We start from the raw sequence: 23,338 nt of genomic DNA on the forward strand, positions 1-23,338 counted from the left end.
ACATGCTCAACATCATTAATTATTAGGGAAATGCAAATCGAAACCACAATAAGATACCACTCACATCCACTAGGATAGCTGTAATAAAAAAGACAGACAATAACAAGCATGTGGAGAAAATGAAACATTCATACATTGCTGGCTGGAACATAAAATGGAGCAGCTACTTTGGAAGACAGTCTGGCAGATGCTCGAAAGTTTAAACATAGAGCTACCATTTGACCCAGCAATTTTACTCCTCAGTATATACCCAAGATAAATGAAAACGTAAGTCCATGCAAATACCTGTATACAAATGTTCATAGCAGCATTATTCATAATAGCCAAAAAGTGGAAATAATCCAAATGTCCATCAATTGATGAATGGATAAATAAAATTTGATATTTACAAATAAAATTGCCATCAAGTCAATTCCAACTCATAGCAGCCCTATAGGACACAGTAGAACTGCCCCATAGGGTTTCCAAGGAGCACCTGGTGGATTTCAACTGCTGACCTTTTGGTTAGCAGCCGTAGCTCTTAGCCACTATGATTATGTCCATTAAAAAAAAAAAAAAATTGCCATTGAGTCAATTCTGACTAATGGTGACCCCATGCATGTCAGAGTAGGACTGTGTCCCATAGGCTTTCAATGACTGGTTTTTGGGAAGCAGGTCACTAGGCCTTTCTTTTGAGGTGGCCCTGGGTGGACTCAATCCTCCAACCTTTGGAGTACATAAACCATTTGCACCACCCAGGGACTCCTGATACATCCATATAATGGGGTATTATTCAGCTGTAAAAAGGAATGAAGTACTAAAGAATGCTACAACATGGATGAACTCTGAAAACATCATGCTAAGAGAAAAAAGCTAATCACAAAAGACCACATATTACATGATCCGTTTATATGAAATGTCCAGCACAAGAAAATTCTATAGAGACAGAAAGTAGAGGAGTGGTTGTCTAGGGTGGAGGGGCAGGGAATGGCTGTTAATGTTACGGGATTTCTTTTTTGGGGTGATGAAAATGTTTAAAATTAGATTGTGGTAATGGGTTTATATTAAAACCACTGAAAAGTATAATTTAAAAGAGTGAACGGTATGAGAATTATAGCTCAAAAAAGCTGTTAAAAAAAAAAACACTGGGAAGTGTAACAAGGAACATAAAACAATTAAAAAGTTGTATGTACTTTCTCACATGTCACATACTATATGATTCTATTTACATGAAATATCCAGAATAGGTAAATCCACAGAGACAGAAAGTAGACTGGTGGTTGCCAAGAACTGGTGGGACAGGGAAAAAAAGACTGATTGCTTAAATGATACAGGGTTTTATTTTAGGGTGATGAAATGTTTTGGAACTCTACTTGGCATATAAGGCCTAAGCCTAACCTGTCTTCTTCAATGACTCTCTCTTGCCATATCACCTGGCTGGACCCTAAGTTCTAATTGCTCAGGAAGTGTGACCACCTCTTCTCAAGTCCTTCATTCTCATTACTCTGGGACTATGCTATGCTTGAAATGTCCTCCTATCCCCCTCCTTCTGGGGAGATCCCACTCATTTGTCAAAGTCCACCTCAGTGCAGCTGTGCCCAAATCTGTCAGTAACACGAATGAGGCCCTCTTTGGACTCTGCTCAGCTGTGGCATGTAGTACGTACTAAATAAATAAATGCTTGTTGAATGAGAATTATCCTTCGCCAAAATCAAAGGTGCTTCATAAGAGCAAGATGCACTTAAACAACAACAAAAAATGTCTTCAAACAACCAAAAGTAGTGACAAAATTTTTGATGTTTTCTGGAAATTCAGAACCAACAGACCTTTGGTCCAATATCCTTATTCCTCACTGTGACCTGAAGATTCTCCCTGAGTAAATGAGTAAAATTAAGACATATCTGAAAATTTCACTAAGCCAAGAAACACAAAGAAATGAAACACCCTCAGATCTCAAAGGGGCCCAAAACCAGACCCAGTCCAAGCCTGAAGCTGAGATGAGAACATGGCATGTAGTTGAAACTTGTGAAATGCTTCTCACTGATTACTAGCAAGGTCAACAATTAGACCGAGGATCCTAAATTACTCCCTGCAAAACGTAATATAGCTAATGGATACAGGCGACCTGAAACTCACATAAGCCTTGGTCTTATCTCTGTCGCATTGACTGATCCACACAACTACGTGAGACACAAATAGGGGGACATTCCTCTGAAACTCACATAAGCCTTGGTCTTATCTCTGTCACATTGACTGATCCAGGCAACTACATGAGACACAAATAGGGGGACGTTCCAGGGAACAGAGGTCCAGCACTCTGGGGATAGTACCTACCAGAACCCATGAATCCTCACTGTGATCCCACTATCCCTCATTTCTCATCCCCAAGCTGTGTGACTGTTACTTCTAGTAGGTGAGAATTCAGTGGTGAATTCTGCTTAATCTGGACCTCAAGTCTGCCTTGTATTCATCTATTTGGACATTCGTTCCTCTACAAAAGATCCCTTCACAATAATTTATTCTGCCTTCCTTGTTTAAGATGGCAGTATGCCCTTTACTTTCTTTTATCTTTGTTTTTCCTCTGCTCTAGCCTTCTGAGCACATAAGGTTTTCGAATCCCTTATTTTTAGATTTTTCAAAAATGTTCAGTGTCATTTTTAAGCCTTCTTGAAGTCTGCGAAGAAGTCCATCACTCCTCAAGACATATTGTATGTTGCCTTCTTTTGAGGCAGGCTTCACTAATGCTAATTTCAACTAACTGACAGCTTACTAGTAGAAGCCGATGACCAAGAAGTAATAAAAAGGGAAATCAGAAAGAGAAATGTTTCATCCAGATGAAATGAGCCATGGTGGGCACACAGAGAGGACAAAAGCACCAGGTCAGGAGCTGGAGTAACTGCCCAACCACCCTTTGTGCCTCCTTTCATTGTCTACAAATGGACATGGTGGCTGCCTAGCGATCACCCCTGCCTATCCACCCTGTGGGCCTGAGACAGCTCTCAGGGGCAAAAGAAATGGTCCAATTTACCCAGCTGCCAACAACCGTGCCTAAGAACTTTCAGAGTAGAATGTTAAAAAAAAATTTTTTTTCACCAGGGAAAAATGCTGAAGTTATTAGCAAAGGAAAATCCCAAGAGATATCATTGCTTTTCCAAACACCCTCTCTAGGCTTGGGAACACGTACCGTACCCATTTTGTACCCACAGAGAAAAGACTTTTTATAACCTTACAAAAAAGTTACATAAATAACACTATCCCCTTTGTTGGTTTCTTTTTTAAAAGGATTGTTTTGGAAACAGATAATTTTACTGATCTAGAAGCCAAGAGTTGTTGCTCTGTCTTGAGGGGCTGTTGGATGCTCCTTTTGGCAGGATGGCTTGTTTGCCTAAGATTATGCACATTTGCTGGGGACATGAAAATCAGCTCCTCCGTGCTCTTGGTATTGAAGATGGTTCCACCTGAGTGGGGCTTACTGGAGCTGATGCATGGCTCTGGGCTCCCAAGGAGCACTAGCCTGGTCAAGGTTTTCTCAAAGTTCTCCCTTAAGGAGGATACAAAGGTTGGGGGTGGAGGGGGCACTTAAAAATGGCTTTACGGGTAAGCTGACCAAGAAAATGATATATTAAAAAGGAACACAAAACCTGACAATGTCGAGAGACAAGGAGGCAAGAGGAAAGGAAGGATGAGAGAAAAGAAAACTGTCAGGCCAAGATAAAGCTAATTGTTTTGAGGTTATTATTTCCAGTAAAAAGACACACCAACAAAAGAACTGAAGAAAGATGTGTGAGAACAGTGGTTTTAAACAAGCACATTCCACAGGAACCTGGTTAGGTCTACTTCTACATTCCCTACTTAATCTCAAATGAGATGTTTCCCATTAGCCCAGAGGAAATGGCTACAGAGTAAATGCTGCTCTGAGGTATGGCTACTACCAAGGCCGGATTAAGGCCGTGTGAGGGCCCTAAACATTCATAGTTTGTGGTGCCCCCTCCTCTGCTTGCTCACACATTTGAACAGGATATGTGCATTATATATATGTGTGTGTGTGTGTGTTTAATACACACGTGTGTGTGTCTTAGCTATCCATGATGTAACGTTTTTTAAATGCTATCATAATATATAATATATATCTGTTGTTGTTCTTAAGTGGTGTTGAGTCAAGTTGGTTCCTACTCATAATGACCCTATATGACAGTGAAGTTGGTTCCTACCCATAGTGACCCCCATAGGGTTTCCAGTGAATGGCTAGTGGATTTGAACTGCTGATCTTTTAGTTAGCAGCTAAGCTTTTAACCATTGTGCTACCAGGGCTCTATATACTATATACTATAGTAGTATATTGTATGCCACTTTAGCGGAATGACATGATCTGTATTATAAAATTTGTAGTGGATGCAGGGTACTAGGTTTTTTACTATATACTGCATTTTCTATAAAAAGAATAGTCCACACATTCTACAACAAAGAAAATGAGTCAGTGAACTTAATTGTTTCAGCAATCAACACAAAATTCTGTTGATCTCCCACAATGAAAAATTGACTTTCCCCAGTTTTGCTTTAAATGGCTCATACTTCAGTTTTGATAGCTCGTTATGCAATAAATGCTATAATTATAAATGAACAAATGAAAAGATGTCAAGAAAGAAAAAATAATGATCATAAAACAAATATTACAACAAATTACAGTCATCCCTCAGTATCTGCGGGGGTTGGTTCAAGGACTCCTCCCATACCAAAATCCACAGACACTCAAGTCCCTTAACATGAAACGGTGTGGTATTTGCATATAATGTAAGCACATTCTCTTGTGTACTTTAAATCATCTCTAGATTTAATACCTTTTGTACCTTTATAATACCTAATACAATGTAGATGCTATGTAAGTAGTTGTTAACACTTACACTTAATACTTTCTCAGTCTTTGCAAACACTTTATCACTAACCAGAGACCATTTTTGCCATTATAGGGGCAGCGTTAACACTTCCACGAATTTCAGCTTCTTTCTGCTTTATTGTACAAATGCTCGATTCATTCTTACTGACCTTATGGCCCACTTCTGCAAGCAATATGCCACTTTTCAAAAGAAGTAAGATTTTTAATTTCTCCCCTTGTTCTGTCCGAACAACTGCCTCTTGATCTATGTAAAGGTTCCTCATGAGCACAATTAAGTGTTCTGGAATTCCCATTCTTTGCAAGGTTACCCGTAGTTTGATATGATCCACACAGTCAAATGCCTTTGCATAGTCATAAAACACAGGTAAACATCCTTCTGGTATTCTCTGCTTCCAGCCAGGATCCATCTGACATCAGCAGTGATATCCCTGGTTCCATGTCCTCTTCTGAAACCGGCCTGAATTTCTGGCAGTTCCCTGTCGATATACTACTGCAGCCATTTTTGAATGATCTTCAGCAAAATTTTGCTTGCGTATAATATTAATGATATTGTTCTATAATTTCCACATTCGGTTGGATCACCTTTCTTGGGAATAGGCATAAATATGGATCTCTTCCAGTCAGTTGGCCAGGAAGCTGTCTTCCATATTTCTTGGCATAGATGAGTGAGCACCTCCAGCAATGCGTCTGTTTGTTGAAACATCTCAATTGATATTCCATCAATTCCTGGAACTTTAACAAACAGAAATTTATTTTCTCACAGTCTAGGAGGCTAGAAGTCCAAATTCAGGGTGTCAGCTCCAGGGGAAGGCTTTCTCTCTCTGTCGGCTCTGGAGGAAAGTTCTTGTCATCAAGCTTCCCGGTCGAGGAACTTCTCGGCGCAGGGACCCCAAGTCCAATTTCGCCAATGCGTTCAGAGCAGCTTGGACTTCTTCCTTCAGTACCATCGGTTCCTGATCATATGCCACCTCTTGAAATGGTTGAATATTGACTAATTCTTTTTGGTATAATGATTGTGTGTATTCCTACCATCTTCTTCTGATGCTTCCTGCATCGTTTAATATTTTCCCGATGGAATCCTTCACTAATGCAACTCAAAGCTTGAATTTTTTCTTCAGTTCCTTTTTTTCCACATAACCAGCATTAATACATACTGTAGTGTTTGCGTTTTGTTGGTGATGTTTTCAGCTTCTCTTTTGGTATTTCTTTTTTATGTCTGGGAAACCCTGGTGGCATAGCGGTTAAGTGCTATGGCTGCTAACCAAAGGTTGGCAGTCTGAATCCACCAGGCGGTCCTTGGAAACTCTATGGGGCAGTTCTACTCTGTCCTATAGGATCACTATGAGTCGGATTCGACTCGACGGTAACGGGTTTGGTTTTTTCTTTTTTGTTTTTTTATGTCTGGTCTTCAGCAATATTTTCTAAGGCATCTAGAATCTAAGTGTACAATTCCAGGACTGCACTCATTACTACAGTATGCACTTCCTAGCATATATTAGAAAGACATTTTAATACTCAATCATTGCCTAAATATGTTTTAAGAACTGCCCATCGGTGAGATGGCGTGGCAAAATATGTTGAGAGTAACTGAACAAGTAGAAAAAAAAATCAACTGCTTCCAGACAACAGTCTACTATGCTAGGTTCTACAAGATTAAGTGAATGTGTGGCAAATGGTATAAAAATGGCATATTTATTATGTTCTAAAATTTCCTGTTGCATGCCTTTATAATGTCTTGACATATTGGCAGCATTGTCACAGGACTGGCCTTTGCATGTACAAAAAGTAATTTTTCAAACTTCATATAAATGATAAAGTACTTGATTTGCAATTTCTTCTCTGGTATGACTTTTGAAGCTAATAAATGTGATAAATTGCTTGACAGATTTTCCATCTGTTGGAGATACGTACCTTAAACAACACTTAGCTGATCTGTATGTGAAAGATCAGGAGTGGATTCTACAAACTGAAATATTGAGTGGTACTTATTTCACTTAAAATAGTTGATCAAACTTTACCAGTTATTAGACATATATGATGGGTTGCCCTTTCCTGAGTTACCATATTTTGAGATGTGACCTGCTAAAAATGGATCAAAGTGAGCAAGAAGTTCAAGTAAACCCCCAAGTTTTCCATTTTGTGGGGACCAAAACACTTCATTTCTTCCTCAAAAAGATAGCCTATGTTCTGCAATTGTCTTGAATATCTAGTGCTGTTATAACAGAAATATCACAAGTGGATGGCTTTAACAAACAGAAATTTATTTTCTCACAGTCTAGAAGGCTAGATGTCCAAATTCAGGGTGCCAGCTCCAGGGGAAGGCTTTCTTTCTCTGTTGGCTCTGGAGGAAGGTTCTTGTCATCAAGCTTCCTGACTGAAGAACTTCTCAGCACAGGGACCCCAAGTCCAAAAAACATGCTGTGCTCCCAGCACTGCTTTCTTGGTGGTATGAGATCTCCATGTCTCTCTGCTCACGTCTCTCTTTTATATCTCAAAAGAGATTGACTTAAAACACAACCTAATCTTGTAGGTTGAGTCCTGCCTCATTAATATAACTGCCACTAATCCCACCTCATTAACATCATCGCAGTTGGATAAATCACATCAGATCACAAAATGGTTAACAATCACACAATACTGGGAATCATGGCCTAGCCAACTTGACACACATTTTGGGGGGACACAATTCAATCCATAACAGCAGTTGTTATGACAGCAACAATGTGTTGCAGAATAGCTTGCCAATACTCACGGTCTTCATTAATTTGTGTTTCCAGGTCATGAGTTAAGCCAAAACCATGTCTTCGGTTTAAATATGACAACATACAATCTCTGTGAATTAAACTGTTTTGATCTTTGTCAATCATATTTGTGTTGCACCATTCGCTAAACCCATCCATAGCAAATCGAGAATTAAATGATTTAGGACTGAATAGTTTGTAAACAAAACAATATCCAGAGCTGAATGGTAGAGAATACAGTAACCACTCCCTCTTATAATTTTCACTATTAAGTTTGCACCCTAGAAATACATTCTGGCTACATAACTGTGTTTGTTTACCATCCAGTAATTTTTGACACGAATTTTCAATGGTTCACTGTGATGTTGACAATCACTTGGCCCTCTTTTGATCCAATAATCTACATCATCAGAAGAAAAATTATTCCACAAAGCAGGATCTATATTTCTGGTATTTATGGAGTCTGCAGATGGGACAATTTCAGGTGTAGAATAGCCTCACTTTCTACACCATTAATTTTTGTTTTTTTTTTTTACCTCAGCAAGGAATGGATGCAGAATTTGAAATAAATTCTGTTATATTCCTATCGTTATCAGTAATTTCAGCACAAGCAGTACTAGTAAAACAAATTGTACCCATTAAACTTGAGCATTCAACAGAAGTCTCCTCTTTTGATTCACTATGCTTTAAAAAGGAAGTTAATTTTGGAATTGTCTTCAGGGATTCCCAAATCCTTTTATCTTCTGCAAGCTTTCTTTTTGCACTCCACTAGTTGCCATTTCATTTTACCTGGATACAAATTATATCACCTTTTAAATCTGGTTCTACCATAGCACATAAATTCAAGTAATTGCAGAGAAATAAAAATTTATAAAACAAGTAGAATTTATTAAATAAAATTTACATTCAAACTTGGGTGTTAACAAAAAAATTTATATTTGAAAATTAGTAAGTAACAATATTGGTTTGGAACATGTGATTTTGTTCTTCAGGTCTGAGACAGTCAAAAGAAATAGTTCTTACAAGGCATTCGGAAATAATTTCATTTGTTTGTCATACAATGTTCCTTGGTGGACCCTTTGCAAGTCTCCACGAGTGTTTGTTTGTCTTGACATAACAGGTGAAAACTTGTGCACTCACATTCTGTCTTTTGATGCTGGGTCTTCACAGTTTATTGGACTATTGCTAATATCTGACGGAGCAAGAGTGATCGCAAGTACAAGGGTACGCTCAACCTGAAGATTCATTTTGGTTTGTTTTGCATAGGACAGGACCAGATACGTCACAAGTCACATGATTATAGTGCCGCTGGCACATTCTTATGTGATCAACGAGAGAGAACTGAATGCGAGGTTATACCTGATCGGTCCGAAATGAAAAGGAAAATATAATTGTTATCATATGCAAAATTTATAAAATGTACATTTTTTTCTTTGTAATTGTTGAATTCCCATACTTGGAGATTCATACATAATTGATGTAACAATAGAGTCACTTCTCCTTGAGCAAGTTTGGTTCGTAGTCATAACAATATCAATCAATTTCTTAAAAGAAAATCAGTCTGGAGGGAAATAAAAAATAAAATACATTTATACAATTTTTATTATCTAAATATTCATTTATTTCCTCGAGGAATTGCTCAATTTCCTTACACAGAGATAAATATTCTGATAAAATATAAATGTGTTTTGATAAACACCCTTTGTTGCTTTCTTGGAAGACAAATTAAGAAACACATACATTGTTGCAAAACAGAGACACATTTTGCACAATAAATATTGAATTCTGCGTCTTCTTAATGTACCTAATACCTCATTCATTAGCATATAGAAAGTAATATCAAGCACTGTGACCTGAGCAACAGAAAATAAAAAACAAAACTCACTTGGCATATAAATTAGATCTTTTCATGTTAGATAAATATTAATATTTCCAGTATTTTTGGACATTTACTGTTAGTATTATATTAAATTATTACCCATGTTAGTATTATATTAAATGCACGCTAGATTACATCTGCATTTATGCCAAACATATTTTAAAGTTACAAATATTGTTTACAAAACTTAGGACATAACTCTGTACATAAATACTATATACTTAAAAATTAACTTAATGCAATTCATTGCAATGGTCAATTTATTCAAGTTCCTTCATTTTTGTGCATGATCTGGGACTGGAGTTCTCATTGGTTGTTTACCAGGACATGCGCAAGTATTTGTATCATGGTAAAGTGCATTGCTGGTCCTCCTGGCTGGTGTTACTGGATCAGCAAACATGGATGTATAAGACGGTTCTCTCAGAATGGATCAGAGACCTGTTACCTATTAAATATAATCTATCCTTCTCCAGTAACCACTCATGTTGGATCCAGTTGCATATTGGGTCAATGTAGCAAGAGTTAGACTCAGAGGCCCACCTCTTGTTTTTTAGAAAGAAATAGTATACTCCCAAGAGACCTGCCAAGACAAGGAGTTTCAATTACTCTGGAGGGGCCTGTAGGAGACAGGTGTCGATGAAGGTGTTGAAGTGGTAGGGGCCTCATAGCTTAAACAACCTTGCATGTGGGCACCCCCATGACCCTGTGTGAACTTTATTTCCTGCTGGCATATTCTCACACACTGGAGCTGGTATCAATTTCATTTAGTGCCCTGTCAGTTCCTTTCCACTGTGACACTTGCTTTTCCTTGTGTCCTGTCTGTTTGGCATCTATAGGTCTTTGCTTTGGACAAATGGTGCCCCTGTTCTGCTGATGCCCTAAGCACATGCTTTCCTTACTTACTGGGTAATCTGTCCTTGGCTACTAACTACATAGAATAGGATATAGCCTAGTGAGAAGGGAACTTGAACAATACATAAAGCTTATGCTTTGTTTATGTAAATCTGCTTGAAATACAAGCATAGAAATGCCTCCTAAAAATGTATGCTCCTCAATCCAAAAATACAAAGCAAGTAACTCTAAGAGAGGGTACCAAACTCAGCTTCCTTCAAATATGGATGCATCCTACGGATGTTCTTCGGGAAGAAGATATCTGAAAAACATTCTCTTGCTGACATTACAAGCCTCTGTGGTTTGAATTTTCTTTCTCTTTAATTATGGCCACTCAGAATAGTGATTTGATAGTTAAGTGTTCTTCCCTAACAAACAGATGAAAACCAAATCTTTGAGACATTATGTGTAATGTTTAATACCATACAATGTTTTCAAACCCACACTCTCATTGTTCCATTTTTCTATGCAATAAAAAAAAAAAAATACCACCTCAAAAATAACCAAGTCCTTCCCTTAAATATTGAAGCTTCTCAAGGATAGAGACACACTCACTGCTCTGATAATAGTACCAGCCACAGAGCCTGGCATATAATGGTGGCTGATGAATACCACTTGAATGAGTAAACAACCATAACCTTACAACTATGTACATACACTTTCTGGGCAATGCCCTTCCACAAACACTGTTAACAGAGTAATTTTCTGAGCAGAGAGGAATGTTTTTAAATTGGCTGGCACATCAGAATTTGAAGAATGAGCTGAGGATCTGTATGTGTCGATTTACAAAAACATCAATTTTTATTAGTTTTGAGCTGAGAATCAGCTCAGGAACATGAGAGGAAGCAGAAATGTGGGCAGATAGATTCTTTAGAGACCATGCCAGTCAGCAACTCCTGTACCTCAACACAAGTGCGTTCTTTGCTATTTTCCTTGGAAAGTTATGAGAGTGCAGTGAGCGTGTCTTATCAGCTTCCAGGTGTAGGCAACTCGCCCAGCCACTTCAAACAGGGAAGCAGGGAAGGCAGAGAGAGACACCAGAGTCATGAAACTCAGGATGCGCCTGCTGAGGCCAGAGGCTTTTCAGATACAATATCTGATTATTTCCATGTCACCTGGACTTCCCACTGTTCCCTTTGATTTTTATAAGATCCTTAGTAATGTGCATATGGAAGGGTTTTGTTTACCCTTGTAGAGGAAATAGCTGAAAACAAATAGGCTGCACTGCCTTCTCTCTGTATCAAGCCTGTTAACTCTTTGAGATCACATAGGTTAAAACAGACAAAAAAAAAAAAAAGGAGGAAGAAGAATAACTGTCCTCTAGTCTAAAGCAGAGGTGCCTTCTATGAGGGATTTTAGATTTTCATGGTTATGAAAAGCTGTTTTACACTGATCTGAAATCACCCGCGTCACTCTTTTCTCTAGTGCTCAAGATTAACGTTTTTTCCCTGAGTCCCTTTCACGTGTAGTAATTTTGCTGGGGGAGGAGGCGTGTGTCTGACTCTTTCCTGCCCTCTCATATTTGTTTTGGTCGTTATTTTTTCCAACATTGCCACCAATGCAGTGGATGTCCCCCCGGGGACAGCTCTTCCGAACATATTATCTTTCTGACACTGTTTAAGTGGCTGTGCCCTTTCACACTGAGAGAAAATTGTCCGTGTCCCTTCTCCCCAAAAGCTTCAAAATCTATCACAACCTTCTGAAAACAATGATATATTCCTTGCTATGTCAATAGGGTAGAATTTAGCAGCAATTCACATATGCTACTGAATTCTTGGCTGATGATTTCCATGTGTGTGTTCCTGCTGAGTTCTACTCTCTTGAGTTCTCAAGACCTACTTTGCTATTTTCTGCAGTGCCGAGGTGTGTAGTCCTCTTTCCACCTCAGTGAAATTCTCAGAAGGCACTAGAAGCCATGTTCCTTTTCTCCCCAAAATCCCAGGCAAAGAGCTCCTGGATTCATTTCTCAACGAATGTTCTCAGTGGTTGAGAAATATACTGTAGCTTCAGACCACAAAATAGTTGAGGAGAAAGAAAATTTGCTTCATAACAAAAAAAACTTTTTTTTTTTTTTTTTTAATAACAGGTAGGGTAAAATGGCAAGGAACAACCCCAAGGCTTTAGGAAAAGTTTTAACACAATTTGCGGAACTAGACTCTGAGAGCAACTAATTAAATTTGTTCATGTTCACACATGTCTTCATACATATTCTGAGAGCATATTCATTGCTGTACACTGTGTTAGGGGCAGGAAGAACAGTCTCTATGATGTTTCTGTCAGCAGAAACGCCTTCCTCAGCGTTGGCTCACTACATGTGTGAAATTTAGGGTATGTCCTCTAACTTCTTCTGTACAATATTGTGGTATGATAGATTTTATTTAATAAACCCTACGTCATCTCCTGGAGCCCAGGTGGCACAGTAGTTAAGAGCTCGGCTGCTAATCAAAAGGCTGGCAGTTCAAATCCACCAGCCACTCCTTGGAAACCCTATGGGACAGTTCTACTCCATTGCATAGGGTCACTATGAGTCAGAATCAACATGACGGCAGCAGGTTTAGTTTGGTTTAGTTTATGTCATCTCCCTTGGGAGTATAAGTTTGATTGCACATTTCTGGACACTGGGGAAATCAGTTTCTTCTTAGCCTACTATGACAATCAAGGCACTCTGCAACTGCTCTGTTCTGTTGACACAGACTAGAGGACTGACCGGGACCCATTCACTGCAGTCAGATTGGTAACAAGGATTGAAGCCTAAAGCTAGCTATGGTCACACAGCACCCAGCTCATGTGAGGATTTGGCCAGCAGTGCTCACTGGTGATGCAGAGCTGAATAGCACTATCAAACCCTGCCACACAGGCAGTAAGCATACTGTCCAAAACACATGGGTCATCTAGAAATATGAAGCCAAATTAAGAAGGCCAGAATTCCCTTTGAAAGGCCAGCAGACAGCATGGCGCCAGTATGGCATCAAGTCCCAGACCAGTGTCAACTTCTATAAATCAGTGGTAGCATCTAGCCTCTTCTGGTGCAGGAGAAAACTTGGACTTACCACACATGCCACATCTGATTTCTTCAGCAGTTCTGCTGGTATCACCTTTCAGCACTCCTGAAGATTAAATACCAGGACAGACCCTAAGTCACTTAAGTCCTGGAATGTGATCGGTCTACCAAGCTTGAAGACACATTTACTATACTACAGGTCCAGAGATTGGACAGCCACAACATAAAATCATACCAGCAATAACTTTTAGGAGGTTATTGACTGGGAGAGGACATGAAGGAGCCTTCTGGGTGGTAGTTATTGAGAAAAAAACAGTTGCTGTTACATAAAAAAAAAACCAGTTGCCATTGAGTCGATTCGATTCCACCTAATGGTGACACCATGTGTGTCAGAGCAGAACTGTGCTCCACAGGGTTTTCAATGGATGATTTTTTTGGAAGGAGATTGCCAGGCCTTTCTTCTGAGGCACCTCTGGATAATAGAACCGGCCAACTGCATCAACTGTTTGCACCACCCAGGGAATCCAGTGGTTATAGAAGAATTGCTATCTATATATTCAAAAATTCTTTAAGTGCTATCTATATATTCTTCATTATTAAAAGATGTGGTGAAACCCATGTGAATTGTGCACTACAGATGAGTAAGTAAACACAAATAATCCTGGGTATACTTTGCTTAATGTAAGCCCCTGTGCACCTTGCTTACTGGTTAATCCACTCCTGACCGAAACAGAGTAAGGACTTAGATCCAGCTTTCCCCAATTTCACCCAAAGGCTTTTTGCTAGATAATGGCAAAGGAAAGAGATTTAAAACTAAATCAGGCTGAACTACTTTACTGATGAGGCACTCCCGGTAAAGCCTACAGCCTATAACCTTCAACCGGGAAATTAAGTTCTTTCAAATTTGGGGGGTAGGAGAGAAGCATACTAATTAGTGCCCAATTATATTCAGGTGCTTTATATGGGAATCAGTCCTTAAGCAAGAAGTGAAGGAATTTGTTTTGTAAAAACACTGCAACATGGGAATGTAAAATGGTACAACCACTTTGGAAATCTATCTGGCGTTATCTTAAACAGTTAGAAATAGAACTACCATACAACCCAGAAATCCCACTCCTCAGAATATACCCTAGAGAAATAAGAGCCTTCACACAAGCAGATATATGCACACCCATGTTTATTGCAGCTCTGTTTACAATAGCAAAAAGCTGGAAGCAACCAAGGTGCCCATCAACGGATGAATGGGTAAATAAATTGTGGTATATTCACACAATGGAATACTACACATCAATAAAGAACAGTGACGAATCTCTGAAACATTTCATAACATGGAGGAACCTGGAAGGCATTATGCTGAGCGAAATTAGTCAGAGGCAAAAGGACAAATATTGTATAAGACCACTATTATAAGATCTTGAGAAACAGTATAAACTGAGAAGAACACATACTTTTGTGGTTACGAGAAGGGCAGGGAGGGAGGGTGGGAGAGGGTTTTTTACTGATTAATTAGTAGATAAGAACTACTTTAGGCGAAGGGAAGGACAATACTCAATACATGGAAGGTCAGCTCAAATGGACTGGACCAAAAGCAAAGAAGTTTCCAGAATAAACTGAATGCTTTAAAGGTCAGTGAAGCAAGGGCGGGGGTTTGGGGACTATGGCTTAAGGGGACTTCTAAGTCAATTGGCAAAATAATACTATTATGAAAACATTCTGCATCCTACTTTGAAATGTGGCATCTGGGGTCTTAAATGCTAACAAGCGGCCATCTAAGATGCATCAATTGGTCTCAACCCACCTGGAGCAAAGGAGAATGAAGAACACCAAGGTCACACGACAACTATGAGCCCAAGAGACAGAAAGGGTCACATGAACCAGAGACTTACATCATCCTGAGACCACAAGAACTAGATGGTGTCCGGCCACAACTGATGACTGCCCTGACAGGGAGCACAACAGAGAACCCCTGAGGGAGCAGGAGATCAGTGGGATGCAGACCCCAAACTCTCTTAAAAAGACCAGACTTAATGGTCTGACTGAGACTAGAGGAATCCTGGCGGTCATGGTCCCCAAACCTTCTGTTGGCCCAGGACAGGAACCATTCCCGAAGACAACTCATCAGACATGGAAGGGACTGGACAATGGGTTGGAGAGAGATGTTGATGAAGAGTGAGCTACTTGTATCAGGTGGACACTTGAGAATGTGTTGGCATCTCCTGTCTGGAGGGGAGATGGGAGGGTAGAGAGCGTTAGAAACTGGCAAAATTGTTACGAAAGGAGAGACCGGAAGGGCTGACTCATTAGGGGGAGAGTAAGTGGGAGTATGGAGTAAGGTGTATATAAGCTTATACGTGACAGACTGACTTGATTCATAAACGTTCACTTAAAGCTCAATAAAAATTACTAAAAAAAAAACTTATGGATCACAAAAAACACTGCAACAGAGTGAAAAGACTTGGAGGAACTATACATATACATATATATACATACACACACACACAAATACAAATGTACACATACAAAAAAGACCGGCACAATGAAAATGTTAATAGTGGCCATCTCTGAGGAAGTGGTTGATAATATTCTTTTCATGATTAATTCACAATTTCGGTGCTTTGAGCTTATACTGAAGTCATCATTTTGAAAAAAGCAATGTTTGATATTTCATTAAATAAAGCCCAAAATGATAGCAATATTAACATAAGCTCTCATGGAAAAGAGCAAAAGATAAGGCTGAACTGTAAATTCTACTAGAGTTCATCTAGTCCACCCATCCTGACTTTACAGATGAAAAATAACAGAGGTTGTATGTACGGATTAGCACAAACCACAAGCGGTGAGTGCTGTGGTCAACACACACAGCAACCTAAATCTGCACAAGCTCCTGGCACTTCTGAGGAGGCCTCCCCGCAGTACCCAACCCTTGCTTTGCCATCTTTCCAAAACCACATCTGGTTTGCGGAAGACTTGAAGATGGTCCAGAGAAAAGCAACAAAAGTTCCTGGAAGACTGGAAAGAGGGGCCACAAAGAGATGAAAACCAAATGGAAATAGAGCAAAGAATCCTATAGAATATGAGGCTGCTATGTAATGGTTTCTCCGATATCCCCACAAGGAAAGATATACCTCTCTATATACCTAAAGAGTTATTTTAAGAAGGCATCTGTGAAGTAAAGAGCTGAGGATGCTGACCAGCTGTTTTCCATCTTCCATAAGAACAGAGAAAACGAGTTGAAGTGGCAAGGGTAGGAAATGCTGTGGACACTAGAAAAGACCATGCCATTTCTTTAGCACTTACAGAAATGCTATAAACAACGTGGTAACACACATTTAGTTGACTTATTTCCTTATGATTAGATCTCTTAAGAATTATGAAATTAATTCAACAAGGCCTAGTTGAGTCTCTAGTCAGAGTAAGAGTATGGGCACTACATATAAAGAAATAGAATATACTGTCTTTTTCCTTCAAAAGCATTCAATTTATTCTGGGAGAAAATATAACTTCCTTCAAGTTCTCATAGTATTTACCATTTTTACCAAAAATCAGGGATGGCAAATAGCTTTCAACTCAAGCACCAATTCTCATAAGCTGTTGGGGGCTGCCTGAAGCACTGTGATGAATTCTGAGTCCAAGACTGGGCACAGAAAAGATAATATGATAAGCTATTGTTTGTCATGGGTCAAGAAGGGACAAGTAAGCATAAGACTGCCATAGTCTTGCCATTCCTGTACTTCTTTATGCATTATTGATTGCTTAGCACTGGTCAGTTTCAGGTTTGTCTTTCCAGTTAACGTGACTTTTGTTAACAGTCATCAGTAATGTATTTTCTACCTACTTGGCATTCCCACAGAATAGCACTGCACTAGGCACATAATAGGCACTGGACAAAAACACAATAATGTGACAAGAAACAGGTAGGTACCATGACAGTTACATCATCCATTACTCATCCATTTATCTGTTCCCTGGATCTTGTCCTCCACTCCATCCTATTAGTCCTTGCTACATCAGTTGTTCTTTAGCTTTCCTTCATTTTCATCCTTTCCTTCTTCAGTGACTCTTTCCCCCATAATATATGAATGTGTTTCAGTTCTTCCCTATGAAAAACCAACTACCATCCCTAGGCCTGTGTGCTCCCAACTTCTAGGTTATTTTTCTCTTTTCCTTCACAGAAACATGTAGAAAGAGTGGTCTAAACTGGCTGCCTATAGGTCCTCATCTTCCATTCCCTCTTCCCAGCTCTGCAGTCTGGGCTTACCTTCATATAGCCACCTGAAACTGTGTTTTGTACTGACCACTAGTTATCCCTTGTGGCCAAATCCAATGGTCCCTTTTCAGTCTTTTAAAACTTAACTTCTCTGGAGTATCAGATGCCCTCAACCTCTCCATCCTCCTTAGAATTATATCATCCCTTGATTTTTGGTTGCTCACATTTCCCCTGGTACTTTCTCTTCCCTCTCTGGTAACTCCTTACTACAATTTAAATGGTCGTATCCCACTGGGGTCAGTATCTCCTCTCATCTCACTATGCAAATTCTGAGCACTCTCTTCAACCACCATGACTATATCTGATTATCCAACTGCCTCCCAGAAAATCCAACTGGATAACCCCCATGTTCTACCTCAGCATATCCAAAATTAAACTCATCCTTTTTCTCCCCATTGTCTTTCCTCTCTCCACTCCCCTGTATACATGCATACCTTATTTCCTACGTTGATAACTGGTACCTCCATCCATACAGGTGTCCAAGCCAGAAACTTGGGAATCATCCCAGATTCCTCCCTTTTCTCTTATTTCCCACATCCAGTCACTCATTCTCCCTAGTCTCCATTCCCACTGTCAGTGTCCTAGCTCAGGCCTTCATCAGCTCTCACCTGGACAACTGGTGATCTTGCCTCTACTCTGGGTCCTTCATGCCACCATTGGAAACATTCTCCTAGCTCACAAATCTGCTCATAATGGTCCATTACTCAAAACTCTTTAAGGTCCCTCGCCACCTACAGGATAAAATCTATAAACACCTTAGAAGGGTACATAAGGCCACTTGTGATTTGGTCTACCTGTAAAGCCTCATCTCCTACCTCTATCCCCTTCTTACTTTAGTCTCCAGAAATAATAAATCCTTTGCCCCTCTCAGAATACACCATTTTCCCACATACTTGCATGCTCTGGGCCTTGCTCATACTCTTCCCACTGCCTGACCTTTTGGTGCCCACTCCCTCCCTTGTCCATCAAGTCATCATTCTTTGAATCTCAACTCCAATATAAAGTTCTCTGTATTAACTAGGGGGAGCCCTGGTGGTGCAGTGGGTAAAAGCTCATTCTGGTAAACAAATGGTCAGTAGTTCGAATCCACCAGCCGCTCCATGGAAACCATATGGGGCAATTCTACACTGTCCTATATGGTCACTATAAGTCAGAATCAATGCAACGGCAACAGATTTGGTTTTTTGTTTTGGTATTAACTAGGACTCTTAAGTTGCAAGTGACAGAAGTATATCTTAAAAAAATATCTTACACTAGTTTAATTCCAAAGGGTATTTTATTGGGTTATGTAGCTAGCGAGGATGAGGGGTAGATCACAGATGTGGTTTAGCATTATCTCAAGGCCCTAGTCTAGCCTCTCAACCCAGAGAGTTACTCATTTCCTGCTTCTGTTTTATCCTAAATTTTTATTTAGTTAAGCTGCTTAAAGAATATTTCTAAAGATAATAGTTGTAATGATCTAGACATAAAAATAAGGTATAAAATTTTTTTCCTAGTTGTATGTCCTATTAAAGCTCTTATCAACCAGTGTCATTCCATGGGCTCTTTTTATTGTAACAGGAACCAGAGTAGAAAAAAAAAAAAGGTTTAAGCTGATTGAAAATAATTGATGCAATTAATGGAATAATTAAATAAATTGTAGAATTAAAAAAAAAAGTCAATGATGAAAATAAGTTGTTCCCAAAGATGACTCTGAAATTCTGTCTCATCTAGTTTTAAACGTCTCAAAGATGCTGTCCTAGAGATTAAAAGAAAGCAAGAGAAGGAAAGAGACAAATAACCTCTGCAAAATCAATCAGTTGACCCAGCCAGGGTAGTGAGAAGCCAAGACTTGTTGTAAAACACATGTATGGGGAAAATAAAAAGCATCCTCTTCTGCCCATTTTTAAAGTTACCATAGAGACAAATCTTCCCAAGAATCTCCTTTTTCTTCTACACCAGAGATCAGCAAACTAGGGCCTGCGGGCCAAATCTTACAAAAACACCTGTTTCTGTAACTAAAGTTTTATGAGAACACAGCCATACCCATTCATTTATCTATTGAGCATGGCTACTTTTTCACTACAACTGCAGAGTTGAGTAGTTGCAACAAAAACTACATGTCCCGCAAAGTCAAAAATATTTACTACCCGAACCCTTGAGAGAAAAAGTTTGCTGATCCCTGTTCTACAGAAGTAGAAGAATTTTATTCACTAGTGACCATGAAAAGGGGCTCATAACCTAAGATCCAGGATTTTTGCAATAACAAAGGTGTGTACCTAATTTTTTCAAATCAAGTCTTAAACTTCTATGGAGTCTCTTACTGAGGTACCAAATTCTCTTGCCTTTCTCATTTTCGTAACTTTGGGCAGGGTATGAGAGACTTAATATGTAGTGACATGTGAATAATATGTGTATTAGGTCAAAAACAATGCCCTAGAACTCAAGCTGATGAGATTACAGGGACTAGAGGAAGTGAGTAAATCAATGGGCCTCACTATTGTGTTCACCGCAGAAAAGACCCTTGATGTACAGGTTCCAAAGCACAGGCTCCAAAATGCTAATAAGCCATTGCTGGATTGTTTTCTATCCTGTAAATTTCCCAACTCCTGTCTCTACTTCATTAGGATTAAAGGAGCACTGGTTATGTTCAACATCATTATTCATTGATGTTGCAACCCTATGCACAACAGAAAAAAATGCTACCCAGTCCTATGCCATCCTCACAATTGTTGCTATGCTTGAGCCCATTGTTGCAGCCACTGTGTCAATCCATCTTGAGGGTCTTCTTGATGTCCTTCTTCAGGGATTGATCCATTCTGATAACATGTCCAAAGTAAGTGAGACATAGTCTCTCCATCCTTGCTTCTAAGCAGCATCCTGGCTGCTTTTCTTCCGAGACAGACTTGTTTGTTCTTTTGGCAATCCATGGTATATTCAGTATTCTTAGCCAACAACACAATTCAAGGGCATCAATTCTTCTTTGGTCTTCCTTATTCATTGTCCAGCTTTCGCATGCATATGAGATGATTGAAAACACCATGGCTTGGGTCAGGCACACCTTAGTCCTCAAGGTGACATCTTTGCTTTTCAACAATTTAAAGACGTCTTTTGCAGCTGATTTGCCCAATGCAATGCATCTTTTGATTTCTTGACTGCTGCTTCCATGGGTGTTGATCATGGATCCAAGTAAAAGAAAATCCTCAACAACCTTGATCTTTTCTCCATTTATCATGATGTTGCTTATTGGTCCAGTTGTGAGGAATTTTTTTTTCTTTATGTTGAGGTGCAATCCACACTGAAGGCTGTGGTCTTTGATCTTCATCAGTAAGCACTTCAAGTCTTCTTCACTTTCAGCAAGCAAGGTTGTGCCATCTGCATAATGCAGGTTGTTAATGAGTCTTCCTCCAATCCTGATGCCCCGTTCTTCTTCATACAGTCCAGCTTCTCAGATTATTCTGCTCAGAGTACAGATTGAATAGCTATGGTGAGAGGATACAATGCTGACACACAATTTTCCTACTTTAAACCACATGGTATCTCCTTGTTCTGTTTGAAAGACTGCCTCTTGATCCATGTACAGATTCTCCTGAGCTCAATTAACTGTTCTGGAATTCCCATTCTTCACCATGTTATCCATAATTTGTTATGATCCACACAGTCGAATGCCTTTGCACAGTCAATAAAACACAGGTAGACATCCTTCTGGTATCCTCTGCTTTCAGCCAGGATCCATCTGACATCAACAATGATATCCCTGGTTCCACATCCTCTTCTGAATTCGGCCTGAATTTCTGGCAGTTCCCTGTTGATATACTGCCGCAGCTGCTTTTGAATGATTTTAGCAAAATTTTGTTTGCATGTGATATTAATGATATTGTTTGATAATTTCTGCATTTTCTTGCATCACCTCTCTTGGAGATAGGCATAAATATGGATCTCTTCCAGTCCGTTGGCCAGGTAGCTGTCTTTCAAATTTTTTGGCATAGAAGAGTGAGCACTTCCAGCGCTGCATTTGTTTGTTGAAATATCTCAATTGGTATTCCATCAATTCCCAGAGCCTTGTTTTTTGCCAACGCCTTCAGAGTAGCTTGGACTTCTTCCTTCAGTATTATAGGTTCCTGATCATATGTTACCTCTTGAAATGTTTGAACGTCGACCAATTCTTTTTGGCATAGTGACTGTGTGTATTCTTTCCATCTTCTTTTAGATGCTTCCTTCATTGTTTCACATTTTCCCCATAGAATCCTTCAATATTGCAACTTGAGGCTTGAATTATTTCATCAGCTCTTTCAGCTTAAGAAATGCTGAGTGTGTTCTCCCTTCTCGTTGTCCATCTCCAGGTCTTTGCAAATGTCATCATAATACTTTACTTTGTCTTCTTGAGCTGCCCTTTGAAATCTTCTGTTCAGCTCTCTTACTTCATTATTTTTTCCTTTTGCTTTAGCTACTCGACATTCAAGACCGTCTTTCTTCCTAGACTGTCTTAGTCTGGAAGCTCAGCTGAAACCTGTCCACCATGGGTGTCCCTGATGGTATTTGAATGCTGTTGGCATATCTTCCAGCATCACAGCAACACACATGCCCCCACAGTATGACAAACGGACAGATGGGTGGGGGCATTATTCATTAGAGAAATGCAAATCAAAACTACAGTGAAGTACCACACCACTTCACACCCATTAGAATGGTTATAGTCAAAATGACAGACAACAAGTGTTGACAAGGATATGGAGATATCAGAATCTTCATATGCTACTGGTAGAATTGTAAATGGTACAGCTTCTTTGGAAAACAGTCTGGCAGTTCCTCAAAAAGTTAAACATAGAATTAACACATGACCTAGCAATTTCACTCCTAGGTATACACACAGGGTAAGTGAAAACATATGTCTACACAAACAGTTGTACACAAATGTTCATGGCAGCATTATTTAAATTGCTAAAAAAGTAGAAACAATCTAAATGTCTCCCAAAGATGGTCCTTGGAAAAGATAATAAAATTGATAACTCCCCCGAAAGATTAATAAAAAGAGAGAGAGAGAATATAGAAATAAAACTAGTATCAGAAATTTGAAAATCTGAAATCATTATAGATCCTATAGGCATTAAAGGAGATAATAAGAGAATAGTATGAGCAGCTTTATACCAATGGACCTGAAAATATACATGAAATAAACAAATTCTTAGAAAAACACGACTATCAATACTGACATAAGAAGAAATATAGAATCTGAATAGTCCTATAAATATTAAAGAAACCAAATCTATAACTAAAATATTCTTACAAAAATAAAGGAAAAAACCCTACCCTTCAAAGTCCATAGAGCTTCACAAGCAAATCCTACCAAGCACTTAAGAAATGACACTAATCTTTCATAAGTTTTTCAGTAGAATAGAAAAGAAACTCTTCCCAATTCATTTTGTGTGGCCAGTCTATCTCTGACACTTAAAATCTGACAAATACATTACAGATCAATGTCATTAACATAGATACAAAAATCCAAAGAAAAATATTAACAAACCAAAGCCAGAAACATGTAAAAAGAACAACAGATCTAACTAAGTTGGTTTGAAAATCCAAAAATCAATACATGAAATTTACCATATTTATAGAATAAAGGAAGGTGGGGAAACAAATCATTATCTCAATAGATGCAGTAAAATCATGTGATAAACATTAACAATGATTCATGATTTGAACATGT

Source organism: Elephas maximus, chromosome 10, assembly GCF_024166365.1.
Source record: "Elephas maximus indicus isolate mEleMax1 chromosome 10, mEleMax1 primary haplotype, whole genome shotgun sequence".
In the NCBI taxonomy this organism is placed as follows: Eukaryota; Metazoa; Chordata; class Mammalia; order Proboscidea; family Elephantidae; genus Elephas; species Elephas maximus.